This window comes from Rhinolophus sinicus, chromosome 16 (assembly GCF_057876585.1).
Source record: "Rhinolophus sinicus isolate RSI-liver-muscle chromosome 16, RSI-T2T, whole genome shotgun sequence".
Lineage (NCBI taxonomy): Eukaryota > Metazoa > Chordata > Mammalia > Chiroptera > Rhinolophidae > Rhinolophus > Rhinolophus sinicus.
In genome coordinates, this window is record NC_142516.1 from 186,328,740 (window position 1) to 186,348,878 (window position 20,139).

A 20,139-nucleotide genomic window follows, 5' to 3' on the forward strand; every position below is an offset into this window, starting at 1 on the left:
GATAAGTTATTTGGGAAAGGGTAAAGAACTAGAGCAATTTGAGATGGGAACGGTCAGCCTGTTTCTGTGCCAATAAAGGGTATTACCTCATGGCCATGTTTGAAATTTTCCTCTGCCTACTTGTAAGGGCTAGAATTTGTCAATTCAAGCGATTTCCACACACCAATTTGATATTTCTCCATCTGAATTTCACACATTGTTTCCAACTAGAAGGTAATTAATTTGTCTGGCTCTTTATAAAAAAAAAATGTTGCAATAGCAAGTTTCCAAAATCATTTCTGTTTTTTATTCTTTCTTTTGGTTAAACTAAACTGCTTCAATAATCAATTGCCAAATTAAATGATCATATTTTTAATTATTCTCATGGTTTGCAAGGTATTGGCTGTGAAAAAAAAAAAAAGAAGTCCTACAGAAAACTCATGTAACTTGCACTACCATCTTTTGGAAATTAGATCCCTCCTTCTTTAAAATTCCTGCCATTTTTCATTTCTATAGAGATTGAATTACTTGTGTACCCTTTTGTTTTAAGGCAGACTATTCAATTTCTTCCAGGCTGTTGATTCAATCATTGCATCCTCTGTTATAAGCATGACTCAGCTAAACTTACTATGACTTGTTTCTTTTGTCTCTTTCTTCTCTTTCTTTTGGGGAATTGGATTGGTATGCTAGCTCCTTTCTTTCCTGTAAAGAGCCTTCTGGGTCTCATTGTGAAGCTTCCTAATTTATTTAGACTCTCTAGGTCTCATTTAATTGTTTTGTGGTGGTTGGACTTTTCGTTCCTTTGGATCAACACCTATTCTATGCCTTTCCCTTTCTGTGCTTCTTTCTACTCGTGACTCAGATGGCATTGCTTTTCTATCTTAAGGAGAATTCAAATAGTTTTTTCTGGTGTGATTTAGGCTTCGTTTGTACTGTAATAGGGACAGCAGCAGTAATTATTTGATGAAGAAGTATATATAAATGAAAACTAGACATTGAGATGGATGAGCTGATTTTTCAGAGTGCCTTTAGAATGCCGGGATCAGGGCCAGGACCCGGTCACTTGCCCTCTGATTACAGACCCTAGATTTGTTTATTAGCTCTGTTGTTTCTCTCCATTGACCAGCCTCTGAGGGGAACATTGGCTGACAAACAAAGGGACCAGTTTAGATCTTCCAGGACAGATGTGGCCCTGGGAGCACTCTCTTTCCCCTAATTATTGAAAGTACATTGGCACTCTGAAGGAAAGGCATTAGAATTCTTCATCACTTGTCCATAAATTAGTTAAGCAATATCTATTACCATCTACTAGCCAGCTATGGTGGGTATACAGAGATAAGTACAAATAAAAGCCTCCATTTATTGAGAAACCTCTTTTCTAGGAACTTTTTATATTCTATTTCTAATCCTCGCAACCATCTTTCAAGAGAAAAATTGTTATCCCTATTTTACAGATGTGTAAACTGAGACTCAGAGAGAAGAAGTGACTTGCCCAAAGTTACACAACCAGTAAATAGCAGGATTGAGATTTTAACGCAGGTCTGTGTGACTGCAAACCCATTATTTTTCTGTTATGGCACACATCTACCCTTCTTATCAACTCCTTCCATGAATAGGAGTTGGTCTCTGCCTGTGAAAGGTTTATATGTACACAAAAGATCACATATTGGATGATGCCATTCATATGAAATGTCCAGAATAGGCAAATCTATAGAGACAGAAAGTAAATTGATGTTTGCATAGGGCTGGGGGTAAGGGGATGGGGAATGACTTCTAATGGGTAAAGGATTTCTTTCTGGGGTAATGAAAATGTTCTAAAATTGTGGTCATGACTGCACAACTGTGTAACTATACTAAAAACCATTCAATTGCACACTTTAAATGGGTGAATTATATACAGTGTGAATTAATCTCAATATAGCTGTAATTTTTTTTTATATGGTTAATAGTGCAGTAAGGAAGACAGGTCTATAAATAGCTAACATATTAATAATAAATACCAAGCAACCTGAAAACAGGTATGAGCAATGTGCTCTAGAAACTCATAAGGTGCAGTTCTCCAGTCCAGGGGACAGGAAGATGCCTTTATGAAACAGGTGGCATCGGAGCTGAGTCTTAGAGCAAACTTAGAATGCTGGTGGGCAGAGGAGAGTGGAGGCTGAGAAAATAGTGTGGGGGAGCCATACGCACACGCAAGGACTGGCATTTTCTGGGAGGATGGCAAAACACGGAACGCCATCCAGTTGGAAGTTGGTAAAGGCCATGTGGAGATATAGAGGAGCATGAGGTTGGAAAGGGATCTGACTATAAAATGTTGTGCTAAGGAGTTAGGCTTTATTCTGTATACTACACAGAAGCTTGTTCATGGTAGGAGAAAGTATATTTTATTTTTTAAGTTTTTTCATCTTTACTGAAGCTGAATTAACAAATAGAATTGTATATATTTTAAAGTGCACAGTGTGATGATTTGACATATATATATATATATATATATATATATATATATATATATATATATACTGTGAGAAATGATTTTCTACAATTAGGTTAACACATCCATCACTTCACATAGTTACCGTTTTTTATTTGTGTGTGGTGAGAACACTTAAGATCTACTGTCTTAGTAAATTTCAAGTACACAGCACAGTGTTATTAACTAGCGTCCATAAGCTGTACCTGAGCTCCCCAGAGCTTATACACCTAATAACTGAAAGCTTGTACCCTTTGACCAGCATCTCCCCATCTCTCCTACCTCCCAACCCCTGGTAACCATCATTCTAGAAAGGGTGTATTTTAAAACTGGATCTGAATTTATATTTTTCTACATCAGAGATCTACTTTCAGAAAACCAATACCAAGCATGAAATTAAATGTTGAAAATTTGAGTTTTCCTCATTTTGTTTTAATATGTATAGTATATCATCGTAAATTCCTTTTGGATTCATTGTTGTATAATTATTTAAAATGTAAGGAATGGATATGTAATGTTATGCTTTTATTAAAATAAAACAGATTGTTTCTAAATTTTTCCCTTTAAAGGGAGCTTATAATTTACTTATGTGAGAAATATTAGTCTAAGACAGGGGTGTCCAAACTTTTGTCAACGTTTTTCACCAAGCGCCATATGCGGTAAAATACACAAACAGCCGGGCCACTTACTCAAGGTGAAGTACGTATTGCCTCACCTGGTTTATTTAAGTAAACTAAATATATTTTTGGAATTTGCTGCGGGCCAATAAAAACTGAATTGCGGGCTGCAGTTTGGATACCCCTGGTCTAAGAGATAGAATATTAATTGATTTCCCTTCCAAACTTGGCCTGGAGAGCACCAGTCTGCACTAAGGGACACTCTGGGTGTCCTATTCTGCAGAGCTGAGAATCTCTACCTAAAATCTCAGCACTATGTGTACATTTTAGTAGAGTTTTTAAGACAGTAAAAAATAAGAATTTTATAGTTTGCAGGAAAATCTAACCTATTAAGAAACGAAAATTTAGATAGTTGAGACATTTGGAGTAGTCGCTAGGCATGATCTCAATGTAGCATGGAACATTTGCTATGAATTCTACGTGATGATTTCAAACATTAAGTAATATTGCTCTAATTACTGCTATGGGGAGTAATGGCCAGCTATCCAGTAACGTTTTCCTTTTGTTCACTCACCTGATCTAACATTTTGACAGATTCATTTGACAGAAACAAATTGGCTCACCTTTTAACCCTTCTGCCAGAAAGAGAGAGAGAGAGAGAGAGAGAGAGAGAGAGAGAGAGAGAGAGAGAGAGAGGAAAGAAAGAAAGGAAGGAAGGAAGGAAGGAAGGAAGGAAGGAAGGAAGGAAGGAAGGAAGGAAGGAAGGAAGGAAGAGAAAGGAAAAAAGAAAAGAAGAGAAAAAGAGCTCCAGTGTGTTTTAACTAACAGGCATTGGAAAGCAGTAATTGTTTTTCTTTCCTTTGTTTCAGAGAGACCCAGACAACAATTGACATGCCCTTGAATACAAGCTCAAAGTCCATTTTCTGGTGAAAAAGATATAGGAACTTCGAAAGCGATAAAAGAAATAAAGCTTTCCCCCCTCTTCTTCAGTATATCAACTTTATAAATTATTGTATCATGCTGCCTTTAAAATGATATAAGAGGTAGTTTGTATAATTTGTTAAATGAAACCTTGTTAGAATTTGAAAATTTCCAGATAACTATATTTTTACAACTCTTTAAAACTTAAAACATTTTTAAAAATTAAACGTTTGTATGTTCCCATTGTCAACATTTAAATTAAAAAGTCATTACAAATTCACTGAAGAGGGAGGTAAAAAGAATGGGAAGGAGAGATATTTTATAATTAGTTTTCACCAGAAAAAAAGTGTTTGTTATCAGTAGTCACTACACTTGTTTCTCTTATTTTTGTTGGTATATCTCACTTCTTTATTATTACTCTTTTTTTTTTTTTTTTTCATTTTTTAAAAAGTTTTATTGGGGAATATTCTCCAGGGCCCATCAGCTCCAAGTAGTTGTCCTTCAGTTTAGTTGCAGAAGACACAGCTCACTGGCCCATGTGGGAACTGAACCTGCAACCCTGTTGTTCAGAGCTCGCTCTCTAACCAACTGAGCCCTCTGGCCACCCCTTTATTGTTACTCTTTACCTCTCTTATTGCCTATCTCCCTTTCTCCTCTTCATTCTTCTCTATTTACTAGTTTCACTTTTATTGCCTCCATCCTCCCCTCTCCCCTTTAATGGACCATACTTGGGACTAAAGGACAATTTATAGAAGCAATGTTGTGTATTGAGTATGATTTCGTATTATTTATTATTCACCTAAAATGTAAGGAATTAAACTTTTGATGCTTTTTTTCTTTTGAACAAAGCAAAGCAATTAAGTTATAATACTTTTATGTGTGGCCATTTATGAGAACGATGGAATTGAGCATGAGGGGTGATGGGGTTCGGGGGGTGCTTGCCCTCACTGTACCTTCTGGGAGAGAATTCTTTGAGCTCATCAGGACCTACCGCGGGTCTTTTCTTTCCTTTGCCCTCTCCTGACTCCCGTTGTGGTCCTGGCATGTAGTGCTCACCTGCCGTTGAGATTGTATGAATTTAGTATGACTTTTGCTGGCATATGTAAACAGCTCATTGCCTCTAACTCCAATTCTACAAGCAGCATCTGTGTGAATGACTTGCTCTAACTGCTCCTATCGTTGGTAAAATAATTGGGGGATTGACAGCAACGTGTGAGCACTTCTTTCTAGAACATCGGCAACACCGCCGAGAAGCACAAGCAGCCGTTCCGCAATCTCTCAAAACAATAATAACCTTCCTTTTCCGTTTAGGACTCACAGTTTGACCCTTCCCACTCCTTTCGATCATTTGAGACCTCAATTGCCTTACCAGCACATTCCTATTACCACTCTGGCCCATTCAGAAAGTGGAGTTATTACTTCCTTTTATTGTGCCTGAAGAACAGGAAGCGAAACCATTCCTGTGGTCACCTGAGCAAATCAAACTGGGAGCCGCTGTGGTCCTCAGTAACTCTAGAGGACACTTGACCCCTTACCATCTAAAGGAGGCAAAAGGAGCACGTATACTTATTATCCTTCCAGTGAATTCTCTGAGTAAATGTTTAAAAATATCTAATGCCCATACTAATTATACATTTACAACTGCAAGTACTAGGCTATAGCTCTGAAAACAAGATCTGTGACACGGAATCTAGAATTCTAATTGGTAATCAACACATTCAGTTCTATGAGAAGCACACTATTCTGAAAGCAAACATTTATTTCAGTTCTCTTCCACTGTCAGGGTGCATGACTAGAAAACGGGATTGCAATAGGGATGCTGATTTGCGGGTTTACCCAGGATATCACCATACCAGCAATTAAAGTAAACTGGGTGGTTTGTTGTGGGGATTCAAATTTAGTGGAATGTAATCCTTTCAGGAAGAAGAGTGTCAGTTCTGGGGATGGCACGAGTTGGACTTTCTGCTCCTCACACTAGCACTCTTCCTTCAAAAGGCCTTGGCTTCATTTGTTTTGGTTTCTTTCTCTTCTTTCCTTCTGTAAAGTGACTTAGTCTCGTGTGTGCTCATTCTAAATTCTAAGAAAGGGAATGCCGTTTGGGCAAGGTACCCATCTCTGTGTCAACTTGCTTAATCAAGGGAAGAGGGGTCATAGGGTGCAAATACAACAGAAGGGGTTCGTAGTGAGAGAGCAATTACAAAGAAAGGCATGGACTCAGCAGATACTCAAAAATGTGTCTACGATTGTAGTTTTCAATATTCCACTAGTCAGAGACAGGGCATTGTTGGTTTATTAAAAGAGTCTATCTAAATTTAAAAGAGTCTCAGGACTGAGTGCCTCTGAGAACTGGAATTTGAGCTAGGGAAGAGCTGGATGCCTAAATATGGTCGGCTGTTGTAGACCAAAAATGAGCCTAACTCTGATTAAGTAAGGAGTGACTGGTGGAGATTCCACTTCTGGTGGTATGGCTGAGAGTTTTCCAGAATTCATGAAGACCATGAATCCTCACATTCAGGAAACACAATGGGAACCACGCCAAAAGACACATTAGACAACATTATACTGAGACTTCGGAACACAAAAGAGAAGATTTGTAAAAACAAATATAGAAAAAAATTAAAATATATAAATCAATGTCAAAAGAGAACTCTTATAAAGCTGTATGTGTTTGGAAATTTAACTCCAATTCAATTTCTTTAAAAGGTATGGGGGTAACCTAGGCCGCTAATCCTTCTTAGCTGAGCTTTGGTTATTTGTGTCTTCTAAGGAAGTAGGTAGTTTATGTGTTTTTCTCTTCTTTACCTGATCGGTCTAGCTAGAGTTTATTAATTTTATTTTATTTTTTAAAGGACTGGCTTTTTATTTCATTGACTTTCTCTATTGCTTTTCCGTTTTCTATTTCATTGATTTCTATACTTATCTATTTTAATTCCCTTAATGCTTATTTCGGGATTTATTTGCAATTCTCTTTCTAGTTATTTTTTTGTTTTGTTTTGTTTTTTTGGGGTGCAAACTTAAATCATTCATTTTAAGCCCTTTAGTTTGCTAATGTAAGCATATCATGCTGCAAGCACTCAGTACAAGTGTGTGGTGCCCCTGGGAACGCTTTAGGTAGATCCAACAGATTTGGATACGTTTTCATTTTCATTCACCTCAATTTCTAATTCCACTCATCATTTGTTCTTTGATCTATGGGTTATTTAGAAATGTGTTGTTTAGTTTCTAAACATTTGGAGATCTTCCGAATGTATTTTTGTTACTGATTTTTTAAAATTTAATTCCTTGTGGTCAGAGAAAGTACATTATATTATTTTAATCTTTTTATGTTTATTAAGACTTGTTTTTTGGTCCAGAATATGGTCTCATCTGGTGTTGTGGGTTGACTTGTCTCCCCCCAAAAAAGATATGTTCACGTTCTAACCCCCAGTATCTGTGAATGTGACTTTATATGGAAATAGAATCTTTGCAGGTCTAACCACGTCAAAATGAGGTCACACTGGATTAGGGTGGACCCTAACCTAATGACTGTGAGACAATAAATTTCTGTTGTTTTTAGGCAAACCTAGTTTGTGGTTTTTTGTTATGGCAGCCCTAGGAAACTAATACATCTGGTAAATGCTGCATGTACATTTGTAAAAACTGTGTACTTTGCTGAAGTTAGACGGAATTGTCTCTACGTGTTGATGAGGTCAGGTATGTTGATAATGCTGTTCCAGTCGTCTGTATATTTAGTGATTTTTCTGTCTATTTCTTCTGTTAGTTACTGAGCGCAGTGGAATCTCTGACACCCCCTGTGGACTTTTCTGTTTCTGTTTCTTTTTTTGTTGCCTTTTCCAGTATTACCAGTTTGCTTCATGTATTTTGGAGTTCTGTTAATAGGTACAAACACATTTAGAACTGTTATGTCCCCTGATGAATTTCTTCCTTTATCATTATAAAATATCCTCCTTATCCCTGCTAATATTCTCTCCTTTGAACCCACTTTGTCCGATATTAATATAACTCCAGATATATTTTAATTAGTGTTATCACGGTCTATCTAATCTTTTCCCCTTTCCCTTTGTCATGTTTAATGTAGGATTCTTATAGATGGTGTGTAGTTATTTTTTGATATCTCATCTGATCTGACAATCTCTGCTTTTTATTTGGTGTGGTTAGAAAAATTGCATTTGATATAATTAGTAATTTTGTTGAGTTTAAAACTATGATTTTTCTATTTACTTTTTATTTGAGATCATAATAACAAATTTTAGAAAGCTTCCAAAAACCACAAACATCCCGAAATACAGAAATAAATGACATGTTTTAACTACGTAACTGCCTAAACATATTTTGATAGCATATCCTTTAAATCTTTAATTCTTCATAATGACAGTGTCTTTATAATATTTTCTATAGGAATAACAGAAAAGTAATCCTATCTGCCTTCTAGTACGGCTAATAAAACTTATTTTATTGATAATGTTTAAAACAGTTTCAGTTTTACAACTCGTAGGAATGATCGTACACATCTTAAGGATTGTTGTCAAATTTGGGAAAACTTCAAGTTTTTTTCATATATGATTTATAAATGGAGGAATTTGCCATAGGAGGATTTTTCCTTTGGCTCCAAATATTTTGTATCTTAATTCTTTGCTACCTATGCATTTCTGGTGCCAAGTGCAATGTTCATATCACTACGTGTCCTCTGGCCACACATTCTCTCACAATTCTTGTCACAGGTGGCATGGTACGTGGTAGGGACATTCAGGAAGCCATTTCTGTACTAGGACAGCCAGCAGTCACTTAAGTATACATGGAAGTAAGTGGCTATGAGCCACATAAATACATAACACCAAACCCAAACTAAATGAATTTCCAACTCACCATCCCAAACATCTCAAAAACCTAAACTAAGGGCTTAGTGCCAATTCTGGGTCAATAGGAAATGTCACTGACTTCTGCTCTTTAGTGTTTTAGTGTTTCGCTCTCGACTTTGGTCCCTTGTCACCCTACACATTCTCCCCGGAACCTCCTCCACTCGCATTGACTCAAATGCCACCTGTATGCTAATGATTTGCAAATCAAACTCTAGCCCAGTCCCTCTTCTAAGCTTCAAACATGTATATTCAACTGTTCAATAGAATTCTTGCCTCGAGAATTCCTCATCTTCCTTCTCAGTCCGCCTTTACTTCCTGCGTTGACCCAGGAAGACTTCTGAGAATTACCCATGGCTCCTGGACACTCAGCAGGTGTCAGAGACTTGCTTGTTGTTGTGGGAAAACTCCCACACATTTGGTGACCAGAAGTGTCGGAAGTGAAGTGATTTGTCTGAGTAGTACAGGAGACACACAGGAAGGAAAGACCTAGTAGGGAAGACCTGGGTTTTCCCCATTACAGGAAGGAACAAAACTGTTTCCCTCACAGCAGGTTCCTGGATAAATAAGCTATAGTCCATCCAAACAATGGAATAGTATTCAGCACTACAAAGAAATGAGTATCTAGCCATGAAAAGATATGGAGAAATCTTAAATGCATGTTACTAAGTGAAGGAAGACAATCAGAAAAGGCTACATACTGTCTGAGTCCAACTCTATGCCATTCTGGAAAAGGCAAAAAGCTATGGAGACAGTAAAAAGATCGGTGTTGCCAGGGTCTGGGAATGAATAGGCAGAGAACAGGGGTTTTTAGGGCAGTGGAAATACTCTGGTATTATAATGATGGATACACGTCATTATGCATTTGTCCATATACATACAATGTACGACGCCAAGAGTGAACCCTAAAGTAAGTGTGGACTCTGGGTGGTGATGACGTGTCCGTGTAGGTTCATACTTGGTAAAGAAATGCCCCACTCTGATGAGTGATGCTTATAATGGGGGAGGCTGAGCATGTGTGGACAGGGATCTATGGGAAATCTCTGTGCCTTCCTCTCAATTTTGTTGTAAACCTGAAACTGTACTAAAAAAATAAAGTCTTAGAAAAGTGAATAACAGCTTCTCCACACTGACACCCTGAAAAGAGAGTAACCCATAGCACTGTTCAGAGGGTTCCAGTGTGGCCAGAGGAGCAGAGGGTCCTCTCAGAATTAAGGTCTGGACTTGCTTATTGCATAGCAGTGTTTGATGGAGCCCCTTTCCTGCTTTTTGTTTTCCGTGCCTTTTCTCATCAGTCTCCCATTCCTGACCGCCAACCGCTGACAGCATAATAGTAAAGGAGCAAGGTTTCATGTATCCCAAAGCACGTATTTTGCACTACAGTGTGTCACACTCCTTTTTGTGCTTAAACGATCGACCCAATTAGATTGTAAACTAGGTCTCAACTTTTTATGTGACCTCTGCAGCTTTTATATCTGTCCTGAGCAAGAATTTCACAAATGATTGTTAAACTGAATAGACTTTAAGAAACAGAACAAAACTGACCCAACGAATCGACTCTCAACTATTGCAGTAAATCTACCAGAGGGATTTAAATGAGAGAGAAAACCGTGAACACGGAGCCTTAGAATAATACTCTGGCATACACAAAAACAGTCGCTGAAATGTGGCAAGTTGGCGGTCCTGTGCCAAGTACAGGGTGACACGTGAATAGCACCGCTGAGAATTAGAAGCCACAACTAAGCTCCTAAGTCCTGACTTAGCCTCAAGTGGTCCTGGGCAGAATGTGACAGGCAGAGCCCGCTGGGGATCCAGACAATAATTGCAAACCCAGGGAGTTCAGCCCATTTAATACTGGCCAGGAATCACACACACTATGAGTTAGGAAACACTAGAATTCACAAAGCAAAAGGTTTCTGCCTTTTGTGTAGGCATCTAAAAGTGGAATTATCTGCCAATGGGAAAGAAAGAAGCAATCGGATTCCTCCAGAGGAGGGGGAGAAGCTTTGATTCCTCTTTTTTTCATACAGGTTTTTCCCTAGCCAGTTACACCAAGCTCACCAGTCCCGTGGAATCCCATAGTACCTGCCAGGCAGCCCTGGATCTGTAAATCAGCCACCTTCTCCCAGACTTACTGCATTTGGAGGGCCCCTAAGGGGCAGCATTCTGCTAGAAGCTGAAAATAATTGTCTATCTTTCTAGAGGCAGAGAGATGCCTGAGGAAGGGAAAATGGAAATAGAGACTAGTGGCCGTGGGGAAAGGGACGAGTGGTTGGGGTGGGGACAGAGAGAGTTTGCAGCTCAGGGGCAAACTGACCAGTTTGCAAAGCAACGTTTTCCTCAAAAATACAATTGAGAGCATTTGCAAGTCTGCACGTCCAGCCCCGGTTGGCTGGTCTTCTGCCGCCACAGAAGTCAGAGATGATGACCCGGTTCTGTGAATCCCAGGAGGAAGAAAGACTTCCCGTGGTGTGTGTGCCCCATGGGACGTTCTGCCTTCCGTCTGACAACTGTTCTGTCCTGTTTCCAAAAAAAAAACAACGTGCACATCCAATCAAGACTGAGGCTGAGAAATTTTCCTGACTCAGTGGAAGGTGTAGCTTGCATGGCCTGTTAAATCTGCATTTTTTGTTTGGTGAGACATCGAGTCACGACTCTACCAAAACAAACTGCCATACAGAGGCCAGTCTGTCTCTCTCTTTCTGTCCTTCATACATACACTCACCCCACCCCTACGTGTAAGCAAGCACACGTACATCCACCTCGTTACCTTAGAATCAGGCCTCATTTTCTTTTTTTAATGTTTTTAATTCAGTTTACTGGGGTACATTGGTTACTGAAAACAACAAATGAACAAGACAGACAAAAACCCATAGACACAGACAACAGTTTAGTGGTTACCAGAGGGTAAGGGGGGAGGGGGTGGTAGAAGAGGGTAACCGGGATCAACTATATGGTGATGGAAGGAGAACTGACTGGGCGGTAAACACACAATGCGATATATAGAAGATGTATTACAGAATTGTACACCTGAAACCTATATAATTTTACTAAGCAATGTTATTTTCTTTTGATAATTATAAGTAGTCTCTCTCTCTCTCTCTCTCTCTCTCTCTCTCTCTCTCCCTCTCTTCCTCCTTCCCCCTCTCCCTGTCTCTTTCTTTCTCCAATATTTCCTAGATAAATGGCTAACTTGTCCCCCAGACTTGGTAGTTTTAAATTCAAGGCCACCCTCCTAGGAGAAAGATTTTTTTACCATTAAGATTATTTGAAAAAAAATGTGCCACCAGTTCTTAAGGAAATACCAAAAGATCATTACAAACACTTTTTTTGAGCCCGGATTAATTTCTGAAACAGTCACATAACGGATGGTTTCCCACAACGGCTCATTTGAAGGAGACGAGAGGCACTTAGAAGGGCAGAAGTTTGGTGCATCTGAGAAAAACCACGCAGCCTCCATACTTGACATTACAGCTTGTGTTACAGGTTTCTCCCTGCCACGGGGGCGTTGTCACAGCGATAGCTTGGCAGGCTTCTGCAGGGCTGCATTGCACACCATCCACACCGGCTTCACAGACATTCATCTTTATAACACACATATGCAGCCCAAAGGGCAAAATGCATTTTCAGTCTGTTTCCGTGGTAGGGAAAGAACATTGGAAGACAAGCTTTTCTGGTCTCCTTTCTCCTTTCCAGGACTCGCCGTCCGTGACCAGACCATGGAGTTTGAAATGGCCTTCGGACCTCTGCCCAGAACCATGGGGAAAAGCGAGCAGGAGAGCTAATGGGAACGCATGCAACAAACCCCATCAACCACACGCTTGATGGTCAGGGCTGGAAGTTCCGCTACTGAGACACGGTGGAAGCCAGGAGGCAGAAACCGGAAAGGAACCAGAGCCGAAATCACAGTTAGCAAAGCTCAGGGCCAAAGACAGGAACCAGGGGAGCAGTTGACACGGGGCTAGAAGGTCCCGAGTCAGTGTTGAGAAACTGCCCTCGCGAGTGCCCCTGGCGGGGCCTCCTTAGCCCGGCCTGGGGCAGCTGCTTTGGGAAGCGTCCTCCATGGCTCGGCTTGGGGGGTGGGATTCATCTAGAGCCACCTGTCTCACACTCTGCGGACACAGAAGAGAGATAAGATGTCTCTGGAGTCATAAAGTTCACCAAGGTAGCGTCCTTGAGGCAGGGCCTGGCCTGGGGTGGGCGAGTGAGGTGCCCGGGGTGCCAACCGGAGGAGGCACCCACTCCCAGGGTCATACAGGAGCAGGTCGCTGAGGCTGGGAGAGCAGAAGGGTGCCTCCCCACCCAAGACCCAGCGGCGCTGGACCTGACACCTGATGGTCTCGGTGTCCCTTTGACATGAGGCCTGAGTCCATTCTGAGTTAGTCTGGGGAGCTCATGGTGTTTCTTGAAACAAAATACCTGATTACCACTAGCTGCCCCTTGGCATTTAATGATGTGGATGGACAGAAATAAACTGCTACATTAATGCCACAGAAAAATTGTGGCTAACACCGTAGTAATGACATTCTTTTCTTATCCTTTTGCTGGCCAAGAAGTTCTAAATACCTTGCAAGACTATATTTGTTTCAAAAAGAGCAGACAGGAAGTTATTGAGAGACCCCAGCAGATGCTTGTTGAGTTAGAACTGAAGACAGGGAGAATGGGATTCACACAAATGCCATGAAAATATTCAGCATCCTTTATATTTATTTCATCAAGTAGTTAAAGTAAGAGCTTGTTTTATACCTTTTTTTAACACCCTTTTACAGAAGGTGTAAGAGATTTTTGTATTTGGTGCCTATAAGCTTTTCCTCTGAAACATATTGTTTAAATCACTTTAGTTGACTAGTTTCCAACCAGATAATATGTTAAAGAAAGAACAAGAACAATGGAAATGGTATAAAACCTTATCTGACCATTTGTAAAAGGACTTACTGGTTAATTTTGATCGGGGTTGATTGTGAAGAGATTCCCCAACTCCATATTCTAAACCTAACTAGGTAGGGGCTTCTTCAATTTTCCATTCAAGAAGTCATGTTCTTTCCTTCTTTTTTCCCCACCAGGCTCCAAAATTGGGCTGCATGCTCTGTACTTTGGAGGCTGTCATCTGTCACCAGGATTTATCGTTGTTGACAACGTGCTTCAATAATTTATAAGTAATGGGGCTCATTTTGTGTTCCCCCTTTCCTCAGTTGTCTCAGTGATGCAGGCAAATTAAAAAACATGCTTTTTGTCAGTGAAATAAATTGAGAGGAATCAGACACCCTAGGAGGAGTAATAGATACTGAAGGGGTTACTGCAACTAAACATTTTCCCAACACTACACAATCAGGTAACAACGGAAACATACCAGGATCTGTCGTGAACCCTCGAATTTTGCTCTCCTGGTGACTGTACTGAAATTAAGCCTGACCTCCTGTCCGTCCTCCAAACTGTGGCGTTGATTTATACTGAATATGCTGGCTTTTGACTTTTAAGGAAGGACAAGATGAAATTTAAGCACTCGCAATTTATGACCTGTGGAATTTGTTTGCTAATTATGTTAGTGCGATGTATAACTAGCATTGTTATGCATTGTTTCTACGACTCTCTTGAAAAGAAGATGCCTTTTATTTCAGAGGAGCATCAGGCATCAGGGCAGGAAGGAGAAGGCCGTGCAGCCCTACCTTACGTTCCTCCATGTTCAGGAGAAAGCATCCTGGGGGCATGCCAGCTGCTCCGTGTTTGTTTAAGATAAAATGTAACACACTCTAATCCCCAGTCTGGCCTCATCCCGAGGAGCCCGGGAGCCTGTCGGGGCATAGGGTGTCCTGACTATGGTGACTGATTCTGCTCATTGAAATTCAGCTGTGGAGGAAGAAAATGCCTCCTCCCTGCAGGCAGCTCGTGTCCCTGAACAAACCAGACGACTGGTCACAGGTCACCTAAAGCACGATTTCCTCAGCCAAGTTCAATACTCGGTTCTTCTCTGCAGCCAATCGCTAGACAGACACCAGAAGGTGGACTCTGTCATCTAGATAAAGAATGTATTTAAGTTCCTGCAGAAACCGAAGAAGGAAAAGAGTAGATGAGAAAATCCTGCGCTGGCCCTTGCAACTGAGCCGGGTACACTCCAGCTGCCAGTGTACCCATAATGCCCTTTTGGACTTTGGATGCCTTGAGTTTTCAGTTTAATTTTGGCATTAGCTGTTCTCACAAATTTTCCACATATCTCATGCCATTATTAGAAGTGTTTTTTTGGATAGACTGGTCCGAGTAATTGAGTACAAACATTATGGTCTTGAAGAGTATTATTTTCAATGGAATATTACAAACTTCACTATCTGGAAATCAGCTGACAGCTGATATATCTATATATGTAAATGTACATTGATACAGATAGTAGATAGTTCCAGATATAAAATATTCACTATATTTATATGTGGTTTTCTTGAAGTAATTACATATAAAGTCTAACCTCAGTTTCACTTGGCTTTTGGTAGTAAGTTGGCACGAGGTTTTTCATCTGACTGGCAAATGCACATAGTTAATAAATGAGTTTAAAGAATATAATTTTTCATTTTGTTTTCCTTAAAATGTAATCTGAGATTGGAGTAAAACAGAGTAAATATCAGTGGAGGCCCAGAACCTTCCATAAATTTTAATATTCCTTTGGTGCCCAGAACCATAGCCCTTGATTTCTACACTGCTCCAGAAATTCTAGTCATTAAATCTGATTTCTTTTACTCCTCCATCATATTCTGAAGCTTGTGGCAGCCCTGAAAGGGTTGCCAGTTCACTCTTACGCTTTATCCCAGGCTAAAGGAAGAAATTACTCCGAAGTGTGTTCTCTGACACCAGCTTTGGCTTCACAAGGTGAATCCTCTTAGTCTTAAGGCTATCAAGGCAGGAGGGGGGAAGGGAGAGGAGGGGAAGGGAGGGGGAAAAAAGAGAGGGGAGACGAGGGGTCTCTGTGTGGGCTACCTATGTCCTCATTCAGTACAAAACAACATACTCCCCAAGCAGCTGGGAGTGCTGCAAACAGATAGTGTTCACTGTCAGCTTTCTTTGGGAATTGTCTTAACTGAACAGAGCTGCCCTGCCTCCCTGGGGCAGCTGGCATCCAGGAACTGGTTGACGTGGGGGTATAAAAACTTGTCCCCTCTTGCTGAAACTTGGTACATCTCTAAAGGGCCAGTGAAGCTTCAGAATTTAACTGTGGGCTTGGCTGAGGCCTTTGTTGAGAACACAGTTGTAGCCCGCTTCCCCCCATTTGCCCAATCCTCTTATTTTCCTTCCCTTCCTCAGGTGATGATCAAGAGAAGCTAATGAACTTCCCACTTGCAAAATTACTCCTGAACCTCTGCTTCCTGGCAAACCCAATGTGCTGCAGAGCTATGGAAAAATAAAACAATAAAACAGGGTGATGGAATCAATGGCAGATATAAGGAGAAGCTGCTCTAGTTAAAATTGTCAGGTAAGGTGTCATGCAGGGAGGCCTGCGGGGTCTCTGCTCCCGCTCCCCACATAAGAACGCAGGATATGGTGAGGCCAAAAAGGAACACCCACAGAGCCATAGGTAGGGGAGTCATACCACTATATTCTCTCTGGCGGCACTATACTCTCACTGGAGGCTGGATCCACACTGTCCGCAAACCTCCATCCACACTTGCCAGCCCAGCCACCATCTTCTTGCTAGCCCCCATTCTCTCTCCTCTTTCTGCTAGCGTAGCCACAGCAGTTATATTAGTGGCCAATGGCTCACTGGTTACAGCTGACGGCCAACTAGCCACAGCTGATGGCCATGCAATCACAGTTGATGGCCATTTACTACCTGAGCCAGCACCTTTCCATGTGAGGCTGAGAGCCTGGAAACTGCTTTCTGGGGCTCTGCCCCCACATAAGACTCCTTCGAGGAGCCGATATTCGAGTTCATATGTGAATGATGAGGAGGCACAGAAGGATCTGGGGGAGCAGCGTTCCAGACAGAGGGGGTATGAAGATCCTGAGGTAAGAAGGAGCTTGACAAGCTCCAGAAAAAGAAGGAAGGCCAAGTTAACTCAAGCCTGGTAAACAAAAGAGAGGCTCGTACAAAGAGTGGCTGGGTCATGGGGCTTGAACTTTCTTCTTAATACACAAGGATTTCCTTCAAAATACGATTAAAATGGTCACTTTGACTTCTGTGTAATGAATGATTGGCAGGAGTCAAAGAGTAGAGAAAGAAAGAATAGTGAGTTATGAGACCATATGATCATCTGGGGAAGGGATGGGTGTTTGGGATGAGGGTGGTGATGGTGAAGTGTGATGAACTTTTGGTATTTATTTTGGAGGTGATGGATTACATGTAGGACAATGAAAAGAGAATAATTAAAGATGACCCCCAGGACCGGTCTGGGCCATTGGGGTCACGTCACTGATTGGGATAAGAGAGACTAGTAAGGGAGAAGATCTGGAAGAGGGAATCTAAAGCAACGTAAGGATGGGCTATAAAGATCCCAGAGAAAACGAACAGAGTTAACATTTAGATTACCTGATTAAGTAGTGAATTCAACTCTATCAACCCTTTCAGTCCCTCTGCCTCAGTTTCTTAGTTTTCCATTCTTTCCTAGGCAGTTATAAGACTTGACAGACTTCATTCTATAATTATCTATTCATTGGTTTAAGTTTCTCAGAGATTCTGCATTTTCAGCAACGTCCCAGGTGACACCAATGCTGTCAGCTGATGACATTGTGAACAGCAAAGTTCCAGTGAAAATAACACTGTTGGGTCAGAAAAACCCAGTTTTGAATTATTTCCCACCCAATTATTAGGTGTGTAATGTTGGACACGTTTATATCTTCTCAGAGCTTTAGTTTCTTGTAAGAATAGGAATAATACACCTACCTCATAAAGTTACAGGGAGAATTAAATGATGTCATGTCTCCAGAGCATAATGCACGGAGCCCAGTTCCTACACACAGCAGGGCTCACTAATTTAGTCTCCCTCCCCCTCTCTCTCTGAAAAAGGATGTGTGTTCACAAATTATATTAGAACTTTAAAAACAGTCATTACAGGACCCTTGGCATTCAGAGGATTAACATGTGCATTTTGACTATTGCTAAGTAACCCCAGTGGCCCACATAACGTGATCATTTGAGTTTTGCTGAGGGCACAGTTGACTCCTACACCCCGCGAAGAGGCTGGTTGGCAGGAGTGTCATTTTCCTTGCGCGGAGCCTACCCACTGCCAAGCATCCTCGTCTTAGCCTGATTTTATGGTTCTTGGTCTATCTTCCCACACAGGTACTTTTGTGAAGTAAGTGTTTATGGAAATGTTATAGAAAATGCCCCTGCTAAACAAAAGAACAAACATGGAGAAAAAAAAACAAAACTAAAACGAACCAGTGAAGAGTGTTGGCATGGAAGGAAGAGAAAGTTAAGAAATCTAAGAACTACAGAGGGTGCCAAAAAAGTGTATACACATTTTAAGAAAGGAAAAAAACTGTATTAAAATTGTGATAATATCTACCAATAACAAAAGATGAATACAAGTCACGTTTGACTTCTGCAATTACAAGAGGTGCTCAAAGTGGTTACCATCAGCGTCCAGACACTTCTGATTACGGCACACTACTGCTTGAGCAACGTTGACCAAAGTGTCCACTTGTGTAGATTTTTTTGGCACCCCCGGTAGAAGATGCTTATACAGCAAAATAGATTTGGGGATAAATTATGGAGTGGGAATGCCACGTTGGCAGTGTCTTGGACTCATGGCAGGAATGCTTTTACCATGTGATCCATAAGGAAATAAGGAAAGGCAATTCACAAACTATTTCAATAAATTTTCCAGACAGAATTCTTATTATTACCTTTATAAATGAGTCTAGTCTTCTATTTATAGAATTATAAAGGTCTTAAGGGGTCAATTAAAAGATTTTAGTGATACTTGACTGAACTTTATAAGAGAAATTCTATGCTAGAATGGTATCTGTGGTTTAAGGAATTTGTAAAAGTCTCAGCACACATCTCTTGAGAATGTCAGGGCCTGTAATTATTTTTAATACTCTGCATAGTTCCTGTCATATAGCAAATTGTAAAATGCAAATCATTAACCATTGGGTTGGTAATCACATTGTAAAGAGAGAATTTGCATCTTTAATTGCCTATTTTACAACAAGGACATGGCATTTATCAACAGTATTCAACACCACATTCACTAGGCTCTGGGCTACAAAGCACATGAACACATCAAACATGGGTCATGCCCTCTTTTGAGGCAGAAAAAATGCTGGCTTCATGATGCAAATATAACCCTGAAGGTTGGGAGGGTTAATTATCTTGGGAAAAGAATATTGGGATCTATGCCTGGCAGAAGGTCATAATATTGGTGCATTTAGACAGCTGTTACGCCTCTGGTAGTCATTTAGGGAGACAAAAGGGAGATGCCATTTATTATGATACTAAAAGCACAGCTAGCTAGCTCTAAGAAATATGATGTATCCTAGATGTGATCAGTAAATCTCAGCACTTTCCATCTCTGTGAAGTCACTTAATTTTGACTGGATACTCCCTGTGGTAGGTAGATCTAACATCTAAAGATAGATATGTTTCCATGAAAAATGAGTTTTACACTCACATCCATAAAAACCAGCAGTCTCACTTTCACAAGGCTCCAAGCCGTCTCAACACGGTGTTCCTTTCATTTGACCTTTGTCGTCCTTGTAGGAACGATGATCCCACATTACATTGTTGTTTGAAGAGTCAGAGTTGAATTCTGTGGACAAATTAGACTGTGTCTCAGAAAGACTGGTATTTCCTGGGACAGGTTAAGGGGAGTGAACCACAAGATTGATTAAAATTTAACTGGGCACTAACTTCTTTGTATTATCTTCTGGAATCTTCATTTAAAATTCAGGGAGGATAATACATTAAAGAACACTAAGGAGTAAAACTATCAAGAGAGCTGTCAATGCCTGTTTACACCCTAATCCTAATGACTTCCACAGATGCCATTCATTCTTAGAAGTCTTTCGAAGACTTTTCAAAAATTCATTTGGAAGTCTTATCAGAGATTTCCTGGTCTCCTGAAAAGAGGTAGACTATTTACTAGTATTACCCAGGGAAGTAGGGGGGAAATACAGTGTGGTATTCATCTAGTCTTAATCAGAGGGGAAGTAAACTTTTGTTTAATGTCTCCCACTTTGCCAGCTCATCAAATTTCTTTCTTCAATTCCATTGTGCAGTGATTTTATGACCGTTTATGGATGGGAAACTGAGGCTATGGAAGATTAAGGAACTGCCACGAGGAGCAAGTAAGTCAAACTTGGATCTTGAAGT

The 20,139-nt window shown here is 40.5% G+C and overlaps 2 long non-coding RNA genes across 2 annotated transcripts in view; one reads left to right on the plus strand and one right to left on the minus strand.

Moving 5' to 3' along the window:
• The window catches only part of LOC109457121 (uncharacterized), a 25,087-nt gene extending 12,422 nt beyond the window's left edge, over positions 1 to 12,665 (plus strand). The window contains exon 3 of the long non-coding RNA XR_002138966.3: positions 12,540 to 12,665. This is a non-coding gene — a long non-coding RNA (uncharacterized LOC109457121). The remainder of the gene's footprint in view (positions 1 to 12,539) is intronic.
• LOC109457120 (uncharacterized) overlaps positions 11,610 to 20,139 on the minus strand; it is a 20,376-nt gene continuing 11,846 nt past the window's right edge. The window contains exons 3-4 of the long non-coding RNA XR_012495437.2: positions 19,439 to 19,576; positions 11,610 to 12,955 (exon numbers count right to left, since the gene is read on the minus strand). This is a non-coding gene — a long non-coding RNA (uncharacterized LOC109457120). The remainder of the gene's footprint in view (positions 12,956 to 19,438; positions 19,577 to 20,139) is intronic.